The sequence below is a fragment of the Carassius gibelio genome, chromosome A8 (assembly GCF_023724105.1).
Source record: "Carassius gibelio isolate Cgi1373 ecotype wild population from Czech Republic chromosome A8, carGib1.2-hapl.c, whole genome shotgun sequence".
Taxonomy (NCBI): Eukaryota; Metazoa; Chordata; class Actinopteri; order Cypriniformes; family Cyprinidae; genus Carassius; species Carassius gibelio.
Genome location: NC_068378.1, coordinates 24145704 through 24168604, shown reverse-complemented (window position 1 = coordinate 24168604; position 22901 = coordinate 24145704). Strand labels below are relative to the sequence as shown.

Here is a 22901-nt window from a genome sequence, read left to right as displayed (position 1 = left end):
GTATGTAGTCATCTGTGTTATTTATCATGGCCATGTACTGACTGAATGACTGAGAGGCATTGAACTGAGAAATTGAAAAAAAGCAAAAACCAGCCTAAGCTGGTTGGCTGGTCTTAGCTGGTTTAAGATAGAAAGTAGCTGGTTTTAGCTGGTTTCCAAGTCTGACCAGCTAAAGAAGTGGCTAAAACACATTTTTTCTCACCAGAGTTACGTTTCAATGCTTTTTTGATAACTTAAACTTGTAGCTATTACCAGTTGAGTAAGTGGGCTATTACCATAATTTCCTGATATTGTACTACAAGGGTGTATTTTGACAAGTGGTTTGGTTTTGGCATAATGGGGACCTAATTTAATTGTTTGATCAAAATAATTGCTTGTTGCAATTTAGTCGCTGGATAATGTATTATGTAATATCACATTAATAGATGTTTTTTTTCTGAATAATTCCCAGATTTGGTGATATTATGGTGTAGGCCTACTTTGGTGTAATATTTGTCCTGCAGTCATGCCCAAGCTGTTTAAACTAAACTGAATTATAGACCGATATAATACAACGTATCTTGCCACGCTATGAACTCCCGGACAGACTCAAATGATTCGCGATTCCCAAACTGACTAAAATGATTCGCGAAATGATTCGAAAATGATTCGCGATGCCCAAACTGACTCAAATGATTCGCGATCCCGCTACGAACTCCCGAACTGATTCAAATGATTCGCGATCCCCAAACTGACACAAATGATTCGCGAAATGTTTCGCGATCCCCAAACTGACTCAAATGATTCGCGAAATGATTCGCGAAGTCCAAACTGACTCAAATGATTCGCGAACCCGCTACAAACTCCCGAACAGATTTAAATGATTCGCAATCCCCAAATTGACTCAAATGATTCGCGAAATGATTCGCGAAGTCCAAACTGACTCAAATGATTCGCGAACCAGCTACAAACTCCCAGACAGACAAATGTTTCGCGATTCCCAAACTGACTAAAATGATTGGCGAAATGATTCGCGATCCCCAAACTGACTCAAATGATTCACGAAATTATTCGCAAATGATTCGCGATGCCCAAACTGACTCAAATGATTCGCGATCCCCAAACTGACGCAAATGATTCGCGAAATGATTCTCGATCCCCAAACTGACGCAAATGATTCGCGAAATGATTCGCAAATGATTCGCGATGCCCAAACTGACTCAAATGATTCGCGATCCCGCTACGAACTCCCGAACTGAGTCAAATGATTCACGAAATGATTCTCGATACCCAAACTGACTCAAATGATTCGCGATCCCCCTACGAACTCCCGAACTGACTCAAATGATTCGTGATCCCGAATCGAACTCCCAAACTGACTCAAATGATTCGAGAAACCACTCCGAACTCCCGAACTGACTCAAATGATTCGTCATCCCAATGTTTCAAATGATTCGTGATGCCCATACTGACTCAAATGATTCGCGATCCCGCTACGAACTCCCGAATTGATTCAAATGATTCGCGATCCCCATACTGACTCAAATGATTCGCGATCCCGCTACGAACTCCCAAATTGATTCAAATGATTCGCGATCCCCATACTGACTCAAATGATTCGCGAAATGATTCGCGATCCCCAAACTGACTCAAATGATTCGCGATCCCGCTACGAACTCCCGAATTGATTCAAATGATTCGCGATCCCCATACTGACTCAAATGATTCGCGAAATGATTCACGATCCCCAAACTGACTCAAACGATTCGCGATCCCGCTACGAACTCCCGAACTGATTCAAATGATTCGCGATCCCCAGACTGACTCAAATGATTCGCGAACCCGCTCCGAACTCCCGAACTGACTCAAATGATTTGTGATCCCTTATCGAACTCCCAAACTGACTCAAATGATTAGTGAACCCGCTATACCATGAAAACTGTCCAGCAGAGTTGCTCACTGAATACATTTCAATCTGCTTCTCACACAATGCTATTTTATAGCTTCAAAAGATTTGAAAAATAAAACAAATTTTGTGGTGCTTTTTTATTTTTTAAACAAATTTAACTAATGTAATATTGTCTTACACAACATATGTAATTATATTATTATCTATTTTTTATATTTATTCAATTGGCTTGTTTGCTGAGGATTGGTAGAGCACTTTTTTGTACAGAATAATTCATTGAAAATAGTGTTAAACAATCACGAATTGCATTTCCAGTTTGAATCACTTCTTTTGATCTTATTGCACTGACAATATAAAAGTGAATTATTTAATTTTGTAAATATATATACTAGGGTTCAAAAGTTTGGGGTTAGTAAGATTTTTGTTTTTGAAAGAAATTAAGATTTTATTTAGGAATCATGCATTAAATTGATCAAGTGACAGTAAAGACAGTTATGATGTTACAGAAGATTTATATTCCAAATATTTTTTTCTTTCTTTTGACCTTCCTATTTATCAAAGAATCAAAAAAAAATTTGCAAATATTTCATAAAAATATTAAACAGTATGACCTTTTTGAAAATTCAGCATTGCATCACAGGAATAAATTCAATTTTGAAATATATTCAAATTAAAATATGTTATTTTAAATTGTAATAATATTTCACTATATCGCACCTTTTTATTGTATTTTTAACCAAATAAATTCAGCCTTGGTGACCTGAATAGAATTTATGTTTTAAAAAAAGGTATCGCTTGCAAAAAGATATTTAGATCATATTTTGAGATAATCATTCGTTTTAAAACCCTTGCTTTATCCTTGTTTGTGTTCTGTGGATACTGTAGGTTTGGAGGTGAGGGTGAGTATCCCTTTATAACAGGTGTTAGGGTTAGGATCATTTTGTCCATGTGTCCCAATGACAAAACAAATATTCCTGCTGAACAAACAGCACCCATGCCTGCAATGGGAAATGTTCCTGAACTTCACAGTCATATGGCCAGAGAAAGTGTTTATAGAGAGAGGTCATGTGATGTGTCTGAATACAAAGAAAGCCCTGGAATTGGGGCAAAAGTCTGTATTCACCTCTCTGACCTGAGGCTCACACTCACACACATTGCACTTAACTCATTTTCTTAACCTTCATGATTATTTTAATATTCTCTGATTTGATGCTTAAAAATATATATTTCCTATTAGTAAAATAAAGTTGATTTGACAGGTTATTATTTGAAACGAATCTGTGTGTGAGCTTGCTTGTTCCTCAGTTTGATGTTATCTTGTTGCTTGTGTATCTGTGTGTATGCGTGTCTGCGTGTGTGTTTGGCGTGCATGCGTCTGTGCCCTGCGCAGATCAAGATGTTGCAGCTGTTGGGATGGTAAATCTGAAAATGTCTACAGTATGAATCCAATATGCATTATGTAAATGTAGCAAACCTAAACATTGTGCATCCAACTACCAAATACACAATTTCCTGCCTCCAGTCTAGTTCTTTTAGTCAAGAGCTGTTAAAGCTGTTAAAGGGTTTTCATGTGTGTAAATGACTAAAAAGTACTCTGTCATCTCACAGGTCATGGAGCTGGCTGGCTATACAGCTCGTGTCTATGAGACGTTTGAAGTGTTTGAGGATGTGCGTATCTATGACTGGAAAAGTGTATAATATACAGCTTAAGAAAGTATCCTTACTTTGCACAGTATACCAATTTTCGGTAACACTTCGGTCCAATTCACACTAATACTAGTTGCTTATTAGCATGTCTATTATTAACATATTAGCTTTTTATTAGTGCTTATAAAGTACATATAATGCATGACATCCATGATCCTACCCAATACCCTAAACTTAACAACTACCTTATAAACTATTAATAAGCAGCAAATAAGGAGTTAATTGAGGCAAAAGTCATAGTTAATGGTTAGTTAATAGTGAGAATTGCACCTTAAAATAAAGTGTGACCCAATTTTCTATATGCAAGTACTGTAATATGCAGGTGGCTCAGATTTGATTAAATGTATCCTATACAGTCAGTACATACTGCATGGAATTCTGTATCCCATAATGCAATGCGCTCAACTTCATCTTCCATTTCCAGTGTGACAAATAAACTAGAAGCAATTTAAACTGTGAATTTCACCAAAATTGGTTTAAAATTTTCAATGCAATTACAGGACGCCATTTGCTGAACTGTCATGTAACAACATTATAGCATTTTACTGTTTAAACAGTAACAGGCGCATCATTTATTAAAGTACACAACCCATCAAAAGCTTGGGGTCAGCAAGATTTTTTATTTTTTAAGAAATATTCAGCAAGAACATTGTTTAAAAGTGACAGTAAATACAAAATCTTACAGATTCCAATCTTTTGAACAGAAGTAAATTGTAAGTAAATACTGAACAGTACATAATCTGTACTTTTATATACTACAGTATACTGACCATTTACATTACGTAATTGTCTTGTCATGTTTGTGTGTGTGTGTTTGCTCAGGTAACGTGACTGATGTGGAACAGGGCATCAAATGTGAAAACCTGCCCATAATAACCCCTACAGTCTGAACATTCAGGTAAATTCCCATCTTAAACCCTTCTTGAGTCATTTTAATTCATAATCTATTTTTAGCCAGTGCAAAATTGGTATGCGGATGTAGTAGGCATTGCATACATGGTACATCCAATTAAAACTGCTCTCCATTTTCCAGCTAAGGAGACTATATATTAAATAATTTCTATCTCTATGCTGCAATATCTCGTGCTCATGCAGAGTAAATGAGTCAGTGGTCTGATGCAACATGCTGTTCCCTGCATGATTTATGTGCCTGTGAAGTGTGAATATGTCAGTGAGGTTGTTATCTGTTTCTCTAGCATAGGTCTGTGAGTACTTCTATGATAATACAGCATTGCTAATCATCGGTGCCTGACCTTTGACAATTTAAAGTGGATTTAGTTGAAGATATATTATGAGAGGATAATGTAGAGAATTTCTATTTAGGTATTTTGCTCTTTCACTCTTATGGTGTCAGTTTTTGCTTGCATCACCTGTTATATTACATTAGCTTATCTTTATGGATTTTTAATTAGGTTTCCCCACCTATGATGCTGGTTGAGAGACATAGTCTGTGCAATCAAAAACATGTTGGCAGGACTTGAAACAGTAAAACTTTAAAGCTAGCAAGATAAGTGCAGCATTATTAGCATAATTAGAATTCTAAAATATATGATTGATATATACTATATTAAATCTTTATATACTTTAAAGTAGAATATAATTTCTAATATAGATTCATTATTTACAATCAAATAACTAAGTGATCTTAGATTTATAATAATCTAGATTGCTCAATATTAGAATGTGGGTATACAAAACAATGTATGTCTGCACACCTGTTGTAAATCCAGGGCAATTTTAGAAAACTCCTGTAGTATCAGTACGCAGCTTACACCCAATTATTTTAGTATGAGACCCATCGTTTGTCTTTCTTACTATTTCAGTGAGAATTATTTCATGGAACAAATCTCGAATGCACTAGTTATGAATGCAGTGTTGCATACATTTCTTAAGTCTGGATTGAGTATGTGCTCCCTAATGATTAATTCATGTTTCCTGCTAAATTCTGAGAAATGGGTCACGAGTACCAAAGTGTGACCCCCGTCTGGTCTGCCCCGGACAATGTGCTGATTATATTCTGTTTACACGTTGGTGTGCTCTTAGGGTTTTCACAACAGCGCCTCGATTTGCAGGGTGTTAATACCCTCTCATGGCCCTGATGTTGCAGGCATGCGGTGCGTTCATGACACAGTAAACATTACCCACAATCCTTTTTCAGATCGCTTTTGCAGCCAAAAGCAGCCAAGCCAAGAGGAAGAAGGCACGGTAGACAATAATGTCAGATAAAAAACGTATCACGGCTGCCAAATGGAATGTGGCGGTACTTAAGGTTCTTACATTTTTTGATGAACTGTTCCTTTAAGATTCATTTGTCAGCTCCCTCCGGTTAAATCTATATTTTGCTTCCAGACTGCCATCAGAATAGACTGAAGTCACTCGACCAGCTTGTCTCTATACTTAGAATTATCATTAGCGCCGCGTCCAGATGTTTTGAACCCAATGATTCACATTGGTTTGGTGTTGTGTTGAAGGTCTTTTAATAGTAATTGATGCTCTAGCAGGAGGCCGTGCTGGTGTGTTTATGTGTGTCTGGTGAATGGATGGCTTTAGCATAATGACAGGGTGTAGAAAGGGAGCGATTTTGTTTTCTCGGTATGTTGTGCTGCAGAAAGGCCTTTGAAAACCATCACGCGTTTCCCATCACAGTGGCTCCTTTTAACCCTGTGGCTTTGCTGAATTTGTAAACACATTTAGCTGTTTCCTGTGGTTTGTCCCTCTGTGGATCTTTCTCTCTCCCTCTCTCTCTCTCTCTCTGTGGGGGTGTAATGCGATATGCTGCATGTATGCGTTTTTAGTAACATATAAGGGGAATTTTGGGTCTTTCTCTCCAGGTTGATGAAGGCATGCATCTGCTGATCACGGGCCCCAACGGTTCTTGAAAAAGCTCTCTGTTCAGAATCCTGAGCAGCCTCTGGCCCGTCTACAGCGGAGTGCTTGACAAGCCATCACCCGAGCATGTTTTACATAACTCAATGGTACTGACTGCACACTGCGGCCTAAAAAGTGTACACTAAAAGCATGCACTTCACTGGTGATAAGAAGGTAAATGCTTTTAAGTATGTAATAAGTAGGACTAGGGTTTATGTCAAATGATATGTTAAATGAAGCTATGTTTGTGAATATCAGTTGCTATATAAGTTTTGCAATCCCTCTTTTAATTGTGATTTACAGTTCATTGTTTTTTTATGCTCTGATTTAAACTTCAGTAGCAAAATCTCAGTGAATTGATTCAAAAATCTGATTCAGATTCTGTTTGCATCATCACATATTGTGTATATTTTCCATGTGTAAATTTGTATTTGTGTGTTTAAATATTTTAGATAATTATTATAATTTTTTTTAATGATGTTTATTGTTAATATCATTAGATTATTATTATTATTTTTTTATTTTTTTTACTAAATCTTTGTACATAAAATGTCTGAATATTGTTCCTGTTCAAAATGAAAAACTAAAATCATTATTGAATTAAATGTAATTGGAAGGATGAAGGATGTAATCACATTGACAATTTGATTTGATCATATTCAGTAATTATGTAAATCAGAATAAAGGGAACAAAATGTCATAATTGCTTTCAATGGGGACAAAATCTTAAAATCTAGTAATTTGAAAACAATAGCTATTTAGGAGGAAATACATAAAAAAATGTTGAGCATAAAAAGACAGAAAATTAAGATATTAGTATATTTTTTTCTTGTTGCACTACATTACCCAGCTTTAGTTGTAAAAGAGTTTGTCATAATTGGGAGACATTATAGATGTCATAAAATTTTGTGTTGATAACACAGATATTTTTGTCATGTAAGACAGTGTTAATTTCGTTGACGAAGACTATGACGAAAAATATTCGTCAACTAACCTTTTTCACGGACGAAAACTAAATAAAAACTAAATAAAAAGTCAGATATGATGACGAAAAATGTGACGAAATATAACTGACACTTTAGTCAACGAATAAAAATGAGACGAAAATATATGGGCGGGACGAATGGAGAAGAGATCCAATCAGAGCGAATCTTTGAGGGTAGGTTGATCTATGCAGAAGCAGCCGAGCCATTATAAAAAGCCGCGGCAAATGCAAGCGCCACAGCTAAACAAACGCAGCAGCAGTTACACAGAAAAGAGAACAAAGATGAGTTTGCAGAAATTTGCACAGTTTCGAAGACGTTTTCATAACAGTTAAGTTGTTTACACAGGGAACTACACTGCGACCTTTTGAAATGCCATTGCGACCCAAATTTTTATGGGGTCGTAAATGTATCACTGATTATTTTTGTACCTACTTATGTGTAATGCTATGTTTTAATATGAGCATTTATTAAAACAGAAATGTGTAAGAATACGTTTTATAACGTGCTCCAAGCATTCAACACATCAAGTTGGCTTCAGCCCCGCGCTGCGGGAAAGTTGAACTGAGCAGCTGGTTACTCGCGCAACACTGAACCGAGTTCTCCTTCAGGACGTTTGCGTCCTCCTGCACCTGAACGAACAAATACAAATCGCATTTTAAATAAACATAAGAAAAAGAGCGAAAAGTGAAAGAGCTCAATTCAGCAGCGCGGTGTTCAGGGAGCAAGCAGAGACGCGTCTCAAAGTCTTCTTGCTTTTGTACCGACAACAAATACATACTAAATATGTCGAAATGCCCGTCTTGGAAAGTGTGTTCGAAAAGGTCTGTAGTTGTGTCTTCAGTGAAAGTAAAGAGTTGGAAAGAAATCGGATGTGTATCTTTATAACGGATGCATTTGTCTCTTAAAGTGACCGCGCCTAATTTACTAGCTCTGCTGTCAGTGTCTTTAATGTATGAAAATGAAAGTAAATCACTCACTGCTCTTGATTAAATTACTTTGTAGTTTTAACAAGAATTTATCCAAAGTCAATCCAAAAATCAGATAGAATAGATTATATTGTTTTACTAGTGACTAAAAAATACAAAAAAAAAAAAAATGATTAGGGACCTGAGCATGTTTTGCTTAAGTGTTTCTTTCTTTAATTGCTAATGCAACCTTTTCACACCACAGACATTATCAAGATGAATTTGTTGTTCTGACACAGTTTAACCCTGAGTTATTGTCATATTTTATTACCAATTTCTAAACTACAGCAGATTAACTGTGATATTGTAAGAAACGTTGAAGGTGTCTGAATACATTTTGGTTTGATTGTGTATTTTATTTTACAGTGAAGACTATGCAGTGCTATTTTAAATGAACAAAAACAAACTTAAAAAATGTAAACAAATAAAGAAATAGAATGAACATACAATACAAATATAATATAGGTGGTTGTCTATTTCAATAATACTGTACTTCATCTTGAAAGAATGTCATATGCATTGCATATCATTCAGGACGAATGCATATCTTTTTCAGAGAGCATGTATATTTTTCATTGAGAGCAGGCCTTATGTTTATTTTATAAATACCATTCCATAACAGACTGATGGAAACATTTAGTCAAGTCAACTAAGTTGACTTTGTTCTACTAAAAAAAAAAAAACTAGACTAAGACTAAAAGACTTAAGACTAGACTAAGACTAAAACTCTTATGATATTTAGTCGACTAAAACTAGACTAAGACTAAAACATTTCAGATGACTAAAATGTGACTAAAACTAAATGGTGTGTTATTCAAAAGACTAAGACTAAGACTAAATCCGAATTTGCTGTCAAAATTAACACTGATGTAAGAGTTAACATTTGGCTAAATGTATTCATTTTTGGCTTCATAAAAGCAACATAGCAGCGTAATTCTTGCATTAAAAAAAAAAAAAAAAAAAAACATGCATTACAAAACATTTTGAAAACCAATATGTCATCCAGGCAACTTTGATGAGTTTTTGTCATTGTACTATGATTTGAGATGAGCTAATAATAACCTTGCATACAGAATATTATGTGCATGCCAGTGGTGTATAAATAGGACTATGACTGTAGAAGGCTGTTGGTTTCTCTTTTTACCGGTTCAGCACCCAGTTCTGAGCCACGCTCTGCTATTTTTAGTTTAGGAATTAAGATCAATTAGAAATCAGAGAAGTGGGTTTGCGTGCATGTGTTTTTTTTAATTTTCCACACCGTGCCAGGTTAATTAGCACTGATGAGTATATGAGGAGCACAATCAAAAAGCAGTCAGCACATATGGTGCTCCTGTGACTGTGTTACATGATGGCTTCAATCCAAACCCAACAGGAGTACAGCATGGCTTCGTGATCATGCATACACAATGGGACGTGTCCAACATCATTTACAGAACGGCAGCTGCTTGCCATTTGGCCCACTTGCAGTTCACTGGACATTTCTGTATATCAGGACTGTTAAAGAGAAAAAAGACTGAATAAGACTTTCAACTGCTTTGAGGATGTGCCTAATGCACACTGATTTTGAGTAGACTACATTTTGCAACACTTTGCTCATTTTGCCTTTATGAGAATTATTAATGCAAAATGTGAAACACAGAGGATGGATGCAAAGATAGATCAAACAAGACAAAGTGAAAACAGCATTACATACACAGTGAGGAATATGAGTGTGTAATGAAGGTTCAATCAGAGTAGAGGAAGGAGACCAGAGTCGGCGTACGGGGCTCGTGAGAGGCTTTATTCCAAAACCAAAACAAAACAAATAAACAAACAAACAAGCGCGGCAGGTGCGCGCACTTTCTAACAGCACTTCGGCCACGGATACTGCGTCTGGTTTGCTCGATCGCTCTCCAGCTTCCTGCGCTCACGAGTCCCCGTCTCTCTCTCCTTTCGCCGGCTGTCGCGCTCCTTAAATGCGAGTTCCCCACGCCAATCACTGAAACGAGATCCAGGTGTTACTTGTTTCTCACCTGAACCACTTATCGCCGCTCGTCTCTTCACTCGCTCTCCCGTTGCAGACTTCGCTAAACCACGCCTCCGCCACATACCCCCACCGCCCGACTCAGGCCGGGGAGCCATCCGGCCTGCAGCCCCCCCCCCCCCCCCCATTCCTGGAGAGGAAATTGGCCACAGCCATCTGCGCCCCCGGCCTGTGAATCACCTTGAACTTAAATGGCTGTAAAGCTAGATACCAACGGGTGATTCGCGCGTTGGTATCCTTCATGCGGTGGAGCCACTGGAGGGGCGCGTGGTCCGAGCAGAGGGTGAACTCCCGTCCCAGGAGGTAGTAACGAAGGGTGAGAACCGCCCACCTGATGGCCAAACACTCCTTCTCTATGGTGCTGTACTTAGTCTCTCTCTTGGAGAGCTTCCGACTAATGTACAGCACCGGGCGGTCTTCCCCCCCCACCTCCTGGGACAGGACCGCGCCCAGCCCCCTGTCCGATGCGTCGGTCTGCAAAAAAAAGGGGAGAGCAAAGTTAGGAGAGTGCAGGAGCGGCCCGCCACACAGGGCCGCTTTAACTCGGGTAAAGGCCCGTTGGCACGGCTCCGTCCACTGGACCGTATCTGGTACCTCCTTTTTAGTGAGGTCAGTCAACGGGCTGGTGAGGTCCGAATAATGAGGAATAAACCTCCTGTAATATCCCGCCAGCCCCAAGAACTGCCTCACCTCCTTTTTGGTCTTGGGCCTGGGACAGGTTGCAATTGCTGCCGTCTTATCAATTTGGGGACGCACCTGCCCGTGGCCCAAGTGGAAGCCCAGATACTTTACCTCCACCCGCCCAACTGCGCACTTCTTCGGGTTGGCCGTTAGCCCCGCCCGTCTCAGCGCCCTGAGGACCGCCCTCACATGCTCCATATGCCGCTGCCAGTCCCCACTATAGATGATAATATCATCCAGGTAGGCGGCGGCATATGCAGCATGGGGCCGCAGCACTCGATCCATGAGGCGCTGAAACGTAGCCGGGGCCCCGAACAAGCCGAACGGAAGCGTAACAAATTGGTGTAATCCAAACGGCGTGGTGAAGGCGGTCTTTTCTTTGGAAATGGGAGATAAGGGGATCTGCCAATAACCTTTGGTTAAGTCCAATGTCGAATAAAAACGAGCCGTGCCTAACCGATCGAGCAACTCGTCAATCCGCGGCATTGGATAAGCATCAAATTTGGAAATTGCATTCACCCTGCGATAGTCTACACAGAACCGTACCGAGCCGTCCGTTTTGGGCACCAAAACTATCGGGCTCGCCCAATCGCTGTGTGACTCCTCGATTACTCCCATCCCCAGCATAGCCTCTAATTCGGTCTGAACTACCTTTTTTTTGTGTTCAGGCAATCTATATGGCCGGCTGCGAATTACGACTCCCGGCTCTGTCTCAATGTGGTGCTGAATCAGGTCCGTACGGCCGGGTAGGGGCGAAAACACGTCTGCAAATTCTACCTGCAACTGCGCGATGTCAGTGAGCTGCGAGGGCGAGAGGTGGTCCCCTCCTAGAGCCAGTGCGAGGGGTTTTCCTTTAATAATCGCCTCTGGCCCGAGATCATCCTCCCCACTCACTACCGTCGCTAGCAACACTGACTCCTCCCCGCTCCATTTTTTAAGGAGGTTGAGGTGGTAGATTTGCCGTGAGTCGCCTCTATCTGTCCGTATTACCTCATAATTGAGATCTCCTATCCGCCGTGTGACCTCAAATGGTCCTTGCCACTTGGCTAACAATTTGGAGCTAGAGGTTGGCAGTAAAACGAGCACTTTATCTCCCGGTGCAAATTCTCGTAGCTTAGTTCCCCGGTTATATAGCTGGCTTTGTCTGCCCTGGGCCTGAAGCAAATTCTCCATAGAGAGCCGCCCCAGTGTATGGAGTTTTGCGCGCAGGTCCAGGACATATTGAATTTCATTTTTGCTATCCGAGTGTCCGTCCTCCCAAGTTTCTCTCAGGACGTCTAGCACCCCCCTGGGCTGACGTCCATAGAGAAGCTCGAAGGGGGAAAACCCCGTGGAGGCTTGGGGGACTTCGCGCACAGCAAATAAGAGGGGTTCTAGCCAACGGTCCCAATTTTTCGCGTCTTCATGTACGAATTTCCGGATCATGGTTTTTAATGTGCGATTAAACCGTTCGACCAGACCGTCCGTTTGTGGGTGATAGACGCTGGTACGCACCGCTTTAATGCCCAATAATCCGTACAATTCGTTTAACGTGCGCGACATAAACGCGGTGCCCTGGTCCGTGAGAATCTCTTTTGGGATTCCCACGCGGGAGATTAAACGAAACAAGGCATCCGCCACACTTTTGGCTGAGATGTTGCGGAGCGCCACTGCTTCTGGATACCGTGTCGCGTAATCCACTAAGACTAACGCGAAACGGTGTCCCCGTGTGGATCGCTCTAACGGCCCGATCAGGTCCATACCAATTCGCTCGAAGGGGACCTGCACTAGAGGAATAGGGCGCAAAGGCGCTTTTGGAACGGCCGGTGGGTTTACCAGCTGACATTCCCGACAAGACGCGCACCACCTGCGCACGTTCTCGTGAATGCCCGGCCAAAAGAATCGGGTCGTTAGACGATTTAGTGTTGCTGCTACTCCTAAGTGCCCTGCCATAGGATTACAATGCGCCGTCCGGAAAAGCATTTCCCGACGGCTCCGCGGTACTAACAGCTGGGTTGTATCTTCATTTGTCTGAGCGTCGTGGGTCACTCGATACAACCTGTCTTTAATAACGGCAAAATACGGGTGGGATAGCGGACGCTCAGGGTGGAGGACCCGCCCATCGATCGAGCGGACCTGCTCGAAGGCATGCTTCAGCGTCTCGTCCTGGGATTGTTCCAGGGGAAAGTCATCGCGGCCGGCAAGGTTTAGCCTCGCCATGCCGCTCGGTTCCCCTGAGACCGCCCCGCTAGGCCCCGGGACAGATTCTCCCACCTGAGCGCTCGCCCCGCCCCCCGGCTGGTTCTTTCCCCCGACGGCACCCGCTGTCAAACACCCTAGTAAATGCTGAAATGCTGGCCAATTTGTCCCCAAAATTAGCGGATGCCGGAGGCGCGGACTAACGGCCACCTCCACACTATGCTTATGGCCCCGAAATTTAATACCTATGGCTTTTAATGGATATTCCCTTATATCCCCGTGCACACACCTCACCTTAACCATGCGGCCCGTATCCAATGCCCCGGATTGTATCAGGCTTTGATGGATGGAGGTCTGGTTACAACCTGAATCCACCAGAGCCTGATAGGTACCCCCCTTAATACTCACGGGTATTTGGTACAGCCCGGCTTGATCGGGGGCAGCCTGCGGGTCGTCCGGGATCCGGACCAGTGTCCCCACCTCCATCATCGGGCACCTGTCCACAAAGTGGCCCGGATCCCCGCAACGCCAGCAGGCTGGCCCGGGTCTCCCCGCTGCCCTAGTGGCGGGAAGTGGCTCAGGGGATTGACGTGGGGAAGCAGCCGGAGTGTCTTCACTCCCCCGTCGCTGGGGAGCGGCCATCCCTCGTGCGGGACCTCGGGCCCCGGCCGCAGGCTCCATCGCCACCCTCCAGCGGGGCGCAGCCCTCGGTGGCCCCACCCAACGGGACCTAGGGAGAGGGAGAGATTTCGGAGTGGGGGGGGAGGGGGAAACAGAGAGAGAGAGAGAGACAGCAGGGAGGGGCTCGCCGACCCCGGAGCACGCCGCCAGCTGATCCTCCGCCAGTTGGATGGCCAGATCCAGCGACGCCGGGCGGTGGCACTGGACCCACTGGGCGGACTTCTTTGGAAGGCGGGAGATGAACTGCTCCAGTACCACCGCGTTGATGATGGATTCGGCATCGCCGTCCCCGGCCAACAGCCATTTGCGGCACGAGTCCCGGAGCTGCTGCGCCAACACAAAGAGTCGGCCCGCCTCAGCCAGCTCCAGTGACCGGAAGCGCTGGCGATGTTGTTCTGGGCTGAGGCCCACCCTCTGGAGGATGGCTCGTCTGAGGTCGGCGTAGACCAGGAGGTTCGGAACGGGTAGTTGTTGGGCCGCCTTCTGGGCCTCCCCCGACAGCAGAGGGATCACCCGTACGGGCCAGCTGTCCACCGGCCACCCACACGCCTCCGCAGTCCGCTCGAACAAGTCAAGGAAAGCCTCCGGGTCGTCAGTGGGTCCCATCTTGGGGAGTGGCATGTGAGGGGGCGGGGCGCTGGGGGAGGCCGTCCCCGTCCGAGCCTCCCGGTCCAGCAAGCTCCGGACCAGCTCGCGGTCCTCCTGCTGGGCCCGCATCATCGCCTGGAACCGGTGGTCTTGGTCAGCCCGCAGGTCCAGCAGGGCCTGGTGGTGTTCTTGGTGCAGGCCCGCGAGCGATGATATGATGTCCGCAAATGGCGAGGCTGATGTAGCTGACGGAGTCTGCATGGCGAACGCTCTCCTTCCTCCCGGGTTTCGGCACCAGTGTAATGAAGGTTCAATCAGAGTAGAGGAAGGAGACCAGAGTCGGCGTACGGGGCTCGTGAGAGGCTTTATTCCAAAACCAAAACAAAACAAATAAACAAACAAACAAGCGCGGCAGGTGCGCGCACTTTCTAACAGCACTTCGGCCACGGATACTGCGTCTGGTTTGCTCGATCGCTCTCCAGCTTCCTGCGCTCACGAGTCCCCGTCTCTCTCTCCTTTCGCCGGCTGTCGCGCTCCTTAAATGCGAGTTCCCCACGCCAATCACTGAAACGAGATCCAGGTGTTACTTGTTTCTCACCTGAACCACTTATCGCCGCTCGTCTCTTCACTCGCTCTCCCGTTGCAGACTTCGCTAAACCACGCCTCCGCCACAGAGTGTTATTCAGAAGTAATATCTTTTCATCAAAAGAATCCTGCTATTTTAATCCACTAAAAAAAGATGTGGACTCCAGTTTCCTTTGAACTCATCTGGAGCAAAAAGAACTAGAAAATTACATTTTGGATTCATTATTATTTTTCTTCTCTTTTCAGGCCTTATATGTCGGTGGGAATGCTGAGAAATCAGGTCATCTATCTTCACTCTGTTCAGGAGATGCAGGAGAAAGGCATCACTGACCAGCAGCTGGAGGACATCCTCAAAACTGCTACATCCAGGAGAGAGAAGGAGGTGAGTGACATCACGGGAATCTCTTCCGATATCCTCTTCTAAGAAGGCATGGGCATTCTTACAATGTTCAGTTACGATCGTACCTTTTCTGTTGCTGCTCCGTGTCTGTGGAATGATTTGCCGGAACACCTAAGGTTGTCTTCCACTGTTGATAGTTTTAAATCTTCAATAAAGACTTATTTTTTCTCTTTGGCTTCTAATTCTACTATGGGTTACAATGTGATTGTGTCTGCTGATGTATTTATATATTTTATATTGTCTGAACTGATTGTATACAGCACTTTGGTCAGCAGTGGCTGTTTGAAATGTGCTCTATAAATTAAAGTACCTTGCCTTGCCTTTTTGCATATATGATTACTTTTTCTGTGGTTGGATCAACTGTGTAACATACTGAAACTATATCCCAATATGGAGCCAGAGGAGCAGGGGCCTGTTTCAACAAGGAGGTTCAACCAACTCTGAGTTAAAACTTGAACTCTGAGTTGACTTACTCTGAGATGAGAAACTCTGAATTTTCAGGTTCAGAACATCTGAATTGTGTTTAATTCAGGCAACTCTGAGTAGGTTGACCCTGAGTTTAGCCCGTGCACCACGACCATGAAAAGTCATTTTCCAATTAACCTACTTTCTTATCGATAGATCCTATTTACAGTAGGCTAAGTGCAAATAGCTCTAGATTCTATTTACATTTAGTTAAAACCGTGATGTATTGTATTTCCCATGTAAAAGAAGCAGTTCTTTGCAATAGGCTAAGTGTAAATAATAATTAAATGCTATGTATACTTTATACTGGCAGATACGTACTATTTGCACCTCAATATTGTTGTACATTAACAGGATGCAATAATAACAGATTGTAAATTATTATATTTATTAAAATTATAAATACTTTTATAATTATGAAAATACTCATTAGGCACTGTACTTCCACTTTTAGAACATATTCTTCATTTTTATAGAAAATAAATTCTAAAGTGATATGTGATGAGAAAAGTGATAAGAACAAGTTCGACAAAAGCCAGACTTGAACCCAATCAATCATGTCACACAAGTTAGTTCTCTGCACCCAACATGTTATTGCCTATACCACTGAAGCCATTATTCACATTCGTCAAATTTAACATTGTGTGACACTGCATGGCGGAACTACAGCAGATTTCCACTTATAATAGACACTCGGAATAATCTTGTTTTACATTTGCATTAAAAGGAATACTCCACCCCAAAATTTAAATTTTGTCATTAATCACTTACCCCCATGTCGTTCAAACCCAAAAAAGCTTGGTTCGTCTTCTGAACACAATTTAAGATATTTTTGATGGAAACCGGGAGGCTTGTGACTGTCCCATAGACTGCCAAGTAATACACTGTCAAAGTATGAAAGATGATGTCAGAGTAGTCCATCTGCCATCAGTGGTTCTAACATAACTTTATGAAGCGACGAGAATACTGTTTGTAAGCAAAAATAAGTAAGAAAACCTCATTTCATGGTTAACACACTCAGAGTTTTCACTTAAAACGGGCCCCAGGACACACTGAAATATACAACAACAAAAACTATAACAATAAACACAATGCAGTTAACATAAAAGTATCTACGTTACTGGATGTAACAATATTGATATCATCATTCAAACGTCAAAAACAATCTTATCAACCCATATCTTTTGAACAGTAGTGCACACAAACTGATAGATGAATGCTTCTTTCAACCAGTTTTGCAAGATAAAAGCAAGCACAGCACATTTACTGTACTGGATGTAAAGCGTTGAACCAACAGATTTTTTGCTAAGATATTAATATCATATAATTAATAATGCATGTTTAAATGATTCAGTAATATGGATGAAGCAAAACTGTATAAGTTGTAAACATGTTGTAAGTATTTAAACATTAAATACTTTCAGGTTGGGATGCAACTGGAAGGATGTGTTGTCTGGAGGAGACAAGCAGCGGATGTGCATGGCCAGGATGTTTGACTGACATTTTATTAAATATGACACACACAATTTGATGCAGACACATATATAATGAAAGTTCCTTTTTTTTTTACACCATGCTTAATACTGGACTAACATCCATTTAGATCCATCCATAAGTTAATAATCAGGAATATTACTGAGATATTTTCTCAGTAATGATCTTTCAGTTGCTTTAGATAATTGGTAGAATGACTTCCTCTTTCTAAAATAAAAATAACACTTTAAAGATACTAAATTATGATACATGTAAGAAAGTTGCTCATGGTTTCCTTGAAGTCATTCAAGTGATAAATATTAAATTACTGAACATTATTAGCATTTAACTGGATTCAGTGGGTGTTTTTGGAAACTATGCAGCTCACTTTGCATTTGAAGTGAGCAGCTGCTTTAGGGGAGATTATTGTAGAACCACTGAGATATTTATTAATGGGGAGAGAAAAAACTAGAAAATGTAACAATTCTAATGCCAACTACTGCTTTTAATTCTGTTTTTAAAAGTCCCCAACAACTTGTGTGTTTTCAAAGCTGATAAATCTCTGGTTTATCTCTACAGGCCTCAATTTGCCCTCCTGGATGAGTGCACGAGTGCTGTGAGTATTGATGTGGAGGGCAAAATCTTTGAAGCTGCAAAGGATGCTGGGATTGCTCTTCTCTCTATTACACACCGTCCTTCTCTCTGGTGGGTTTTCAATCGTATGAAAATGAAGAGCAGTTGCTTTATTGCTAGTGGGAGTGTATTTATGTCAAGCACTGAATCATAAACACATAAGATTAAAGGGTTCATATGATGGAAAACAGGATTTTTCTTGCTGTTTTGAAGTGGGAGTTTGATAAGTAGACAAACTGTAAGAAAAAACAGACTAGTTATCCAACAAAGAGGCAGTAATGGGTTGTTAAAGGTGCCGAATACATGGCATAAAATTACAAATTGATGCCCTGTCACTGTGATTGCACTAGGCAAAATAAAAAGTCAAGGGAACGGCCCATGCTTTTTTAGTCGATCTGAAAACTAGCCACGATGAATCATGACATGCCTTCGGGTTATGGAGAAAGGGTGTGCAGAAGTTAGCAGGTGAATCGTTCAAATGTCCTTCATGACATTGCACCCATTACCACACTGACACAAGACTTCTTTTTTTAAACAAAATACTAATTCCATTCAGCAAAGATGCATTAAATTGATCAGATGACAATTTAATGTATAGTAATAATTCACAGTTTTACTGTTTGTACTATATTTTTGATCAATAAAAGCATCCTTGGTGATCCACTGGTTTTACTCTGATGAATAAAGAATTATGTCATTACACAGATTTTAGCAAGACACAATATAGGTAATTTGAATAAAGAAACATGGATTATTTTATAAACTGACATTGCAGAAATTAAATAAATAACAATAAACTTTAGAAGTGTACAATATGCGCATAGTGCTATAAAACATTCAGGGAAAAGCCCATGCACCGTCCAGCTTTAAACATGGTTTCATCCAGAAATTTCTCTACTAGTTACTTTGTGTTACTTTCAGTTCAGTCAGAATGACACACCTTGTTCTAAACTTCCTCTGCTGACAGGAAGTACCACTTCCACCTGCTGCAGTTTGATGGCGAGGTCGGCTGGCGCTTTGAAAAGCTGGATGCCTCCACACGTATGTCCCTGCAGGACGAGAAGCTCCGACTCGATACCCAGCTCTCGGGAATTCCCAAGAGCCAGCGGCAGCAGTCTGACAAACCCAGGGGAAGATGACCAGAAGGAGGGGGAGGAGAAGGAGAGAGATGTGGTATCTGGTAGAAAAGAGGAGTGACTTATGGAGTGATTTGCAGACAGATGACGGATGCATACAAGGCCAGGTATAAGGATGTGTGTGTGTGTGTATGTGTGTGTGCATACAGTATATCTGCCCACATCAGAATCTGTTTCTAATAGGGTTTGGAATCAAGACCTTAATCAGAACCTGTTTCATTTTTAAAAGAAATACCACAGCGGGAATCGTGTTAAGGATGTTTGGTTCTGTTGAGGTTTTTAGAATGTTTGCAGTCCAGCAACGATTCAGAAGAAATACAGCACTAAAATATGCAAAACAGATGAATGTATCAGCCTTGAACCACCTTTGCTGTTGTCATGATGATCAACGTGCATCTTTTTTTTTTTTTTTTTAGCTTGCGTGAGAATCAGCAATCAAAGGTTGAGTGTGTAATTGTCGCCAGTGAAAAACAGCTATAACCTTTCCGTTTTCACAGACTGATTATATTTAGGGTTGTGAGTCATTCAGAACGGAATTCAGAATGTTTTTAACCCTTGTACTGCAAAGTCCTTAACCTATTAGGCCAGAAAATTACTGGATTTTTAAAATAATTGCTTTTAAAATTCTTGTTATGCTGTATTTTCACCAAATATTGGATTTAATCTTTTTGTCAACTTGTTTTCTTTCAATCAGCACAGATTTTGTATATCTTTCTTCGAACTGATTGATCATAGGCCTTTTTGATGAAAGCGAAAACACCTCCGATTTTAAATTAATCAATCAATCAGTTCTAAAAAGAAAAAGAAAACCTGTGCTAATTGAATCAGAATCCAATTCAAATTTGAATGCAAGAAAGTTTATTTAAAATTATTTGAAATTAAGAATTTTAGAATATAGAAATGTAGCTGTCATTTTACCTATAAATTGTCAAGAAAGTTTTGAAAAAACTAAATAAATAAATACTTTTGGAGGTTTAAAGGCTTTACAGACAAAAAAGAAAAATGTAAAAAAAAAAAAGACAAAAAAGAATGAATAATAGATACATGGATATATTCTATTTAACTTATTTGAGAGTGTGGCAGTTTTTAAATTCTGAATTAATAAATTGTATAAGCAGGTGAGATGAGGAACAGATAAAATGCCCAAAAAAGTGAAGTTGTTTTTTTCCAAGAATTGCATAATACATTCATTTTTATTTCATAATTTGACAATAGGCTTCTGAGAATAGCGAATGCAGTATACAGTATACAGAATGCAGAATACAGTAGTTTTCCAATCATTATCCATTCTTTATGCTTCAAAATTACTAAAAGGACTATTAACAGAATCATTAAGGAATCAGAATCAGATCCCAATAATTAGTCTCTAGAACACTTCAAAGCTTTTTTAGCTGTACAAAGACAATGCAGTTAGCGCGTGTGTGCGTGTGTTTGTGTGTGTTTGTTTATGTGTGTGTGTGTGAGGGTAGTACTGGAAACTGGGTGTGTTTTGGAGGGGGTGGGAGACAGCTGCCAACTCCACCAGGTGCAGTCAATGATGAAAGCACCTATGAAAGCTGTTCCTCTTGCTCGTTATCACTGTTCTCTGAAGAATTCTTTGGAAATCTGTGGGACCCAGGCGGCGTGTGTCTTTAGGGAAAGGGGGTTAGGGCTCTGCTGTTTTGTATCAGTTCAGCGGTGGTATTTTCAAACTTGTAGGAGTCACCATAAGTACTACAGTTCAAATCTGTGCCATGTTTTAATGCAAAATCCAAAAGGGTAAATTTGTCCTCAGTGTAGATGATATGCGTTTTTGTTATTATCCAGTTCTAATAGATATTTAAACAATGTCCACATTTCCATGCACATGAATGCTTTATTTACATGTATACGGGAATATCCCAATAGAATGTTGTTGACATCTTTTCTGTGAAAATGTGCAAGTAATTGTGGTCAATAAGAAATGGCTAATTTTAAAATGTAGCTTTTATTCTTTAAACAATCAGTGAGAAGCTATGGAAGCCTGTTTGCACCACAGGATAAAAAAACAATTGCAACTTTTTTCTTACATTTCTGACTTGTTTTCTTGCAGTTCTGAGAGACAAAAAAAGTCAGAAATGCAAGATATCGACTCAGAATTGAGAGATAAAAACATGCAATTCTATAAATTATTAGTTACAATTAATTAACTTGCAATTGTAAGATATAAACCCATTTCTGAAAAAATAAGTCATATTTTCGAGATGCAAGCTTGCAAATGTGAGTAATTCTGATTTGTAAACTCACAAGTCCAAGAAAGAAAAAAAACAGAACTGAGATATAAACTGAACTCTCAATTACAAAATATACATTCATAATTGAGAGGGAAAAAAAGTCATAATTGTGAGATAAAAGTCACATTTTTATTTACTTTCATTATGTGTTGAAAACAAGTTACATAAAAAGCACCTTAAAAGGAAAGTTTCAAATTCTCTTTTATCTTCATAAAACAGACATCAGTTGAACTTTAATCTCTAATTATGTCCATTAGAGGAGATTATGTTTTTCTAATAATTAAACTTGCTCTAATTTTGTACAAAAAGCCAGAGGGTAGATGTGATATGACCTTTTATTAGATAAAAACAGGGGCTTGATTCTGTTGGTCTGAGTGCAGGGCCTGAAGGAGCACCCATGGACACATGATTATTAAATCATTTCAGATTTAGTCCAAGGTGATGCCGTCTGATATGTGTATTGTGATGACCACTAGAGTTGATCTGAACATTAACAAGACCTCTTGCAGCTGAGACATTTCTTTAAAGTGTCTTTGGAATTTCATTCATTGTAACATTTCAAAGTGCTTTTGTTCTCTTATCATGTGTTGACTTCAGAAGGTCAGTCACTTGAAAGATATTTGACGATTGTAACATTTAATTACTGCTTTAAAAGAAATTTCCATAAAAAAAATCTGTCCACAATATTCGTATGATATTGAATTTCACAATGTCTGTATTTCTTACTAAAATATTTAATAATGTGAGATTTTGCCCAAATAATGCACGTGACATTACCTTTGCTAAGGCAAACTATTTTATATTGTGTTTCCTTTAGGTATGACAAAAAGTGATCGCAATGTAATTGATTCAATATTGGACCCTTTGCACACTTTCCTGAATAATTAACAAATGTATCTCTGTTGTCTAATAAAACATTTCCTCTTTAAAAAAAAACTCTCCATTCGTGTGCCTTCTTTTACAGCATATGGATTCAGAAGGAAATTGCAAAGTTGTTTCAGATGGCTTTTGTGCTTTCTCTGAACATAATCTGTCCATTGCACTCGAATACATTTTAGAGTGATTCTGAAATCCTCATTGCAATAGTTATATTTGGGCTTAGGAAGCTTCTTTTTCTATTACACACATAGACAGAGACAGATAAATAGATGGATAGTGGGACAGATCGGTGACTTGTATGACTTCCTATCCATGTGTCCAGATAGATAGATAGATAGATAGATAGATAGATAGATAGATAGATAGATAGATAGATAGATAGATAGATAGATAGATAGATAGATAGATAGATAGATAGATAGATAGATAGATAGATAGATAGATAGATAGATAGATAGATAGATAGATAGATAGATAGATAGATAGAAACGGAGACGATTGATCGTCTATCCA

The 22901-nt window shown here is 40.5% G+C and overlaps 1 pseudogene; it reads left to right on the top strand.

Annotated features, from left to right (window-relative positions):
* The first annotated feature begins 5547 nt into the window (after positions 1-5547).
* Positions 5548-19260, top strand: LOC128019159 (ATP-binding cassette sub-family D member 1-like; annotated as a pseudogene).
* The last annotated feature ends 3641 nt before the right edge of the window (positions 19261-22901 follow it).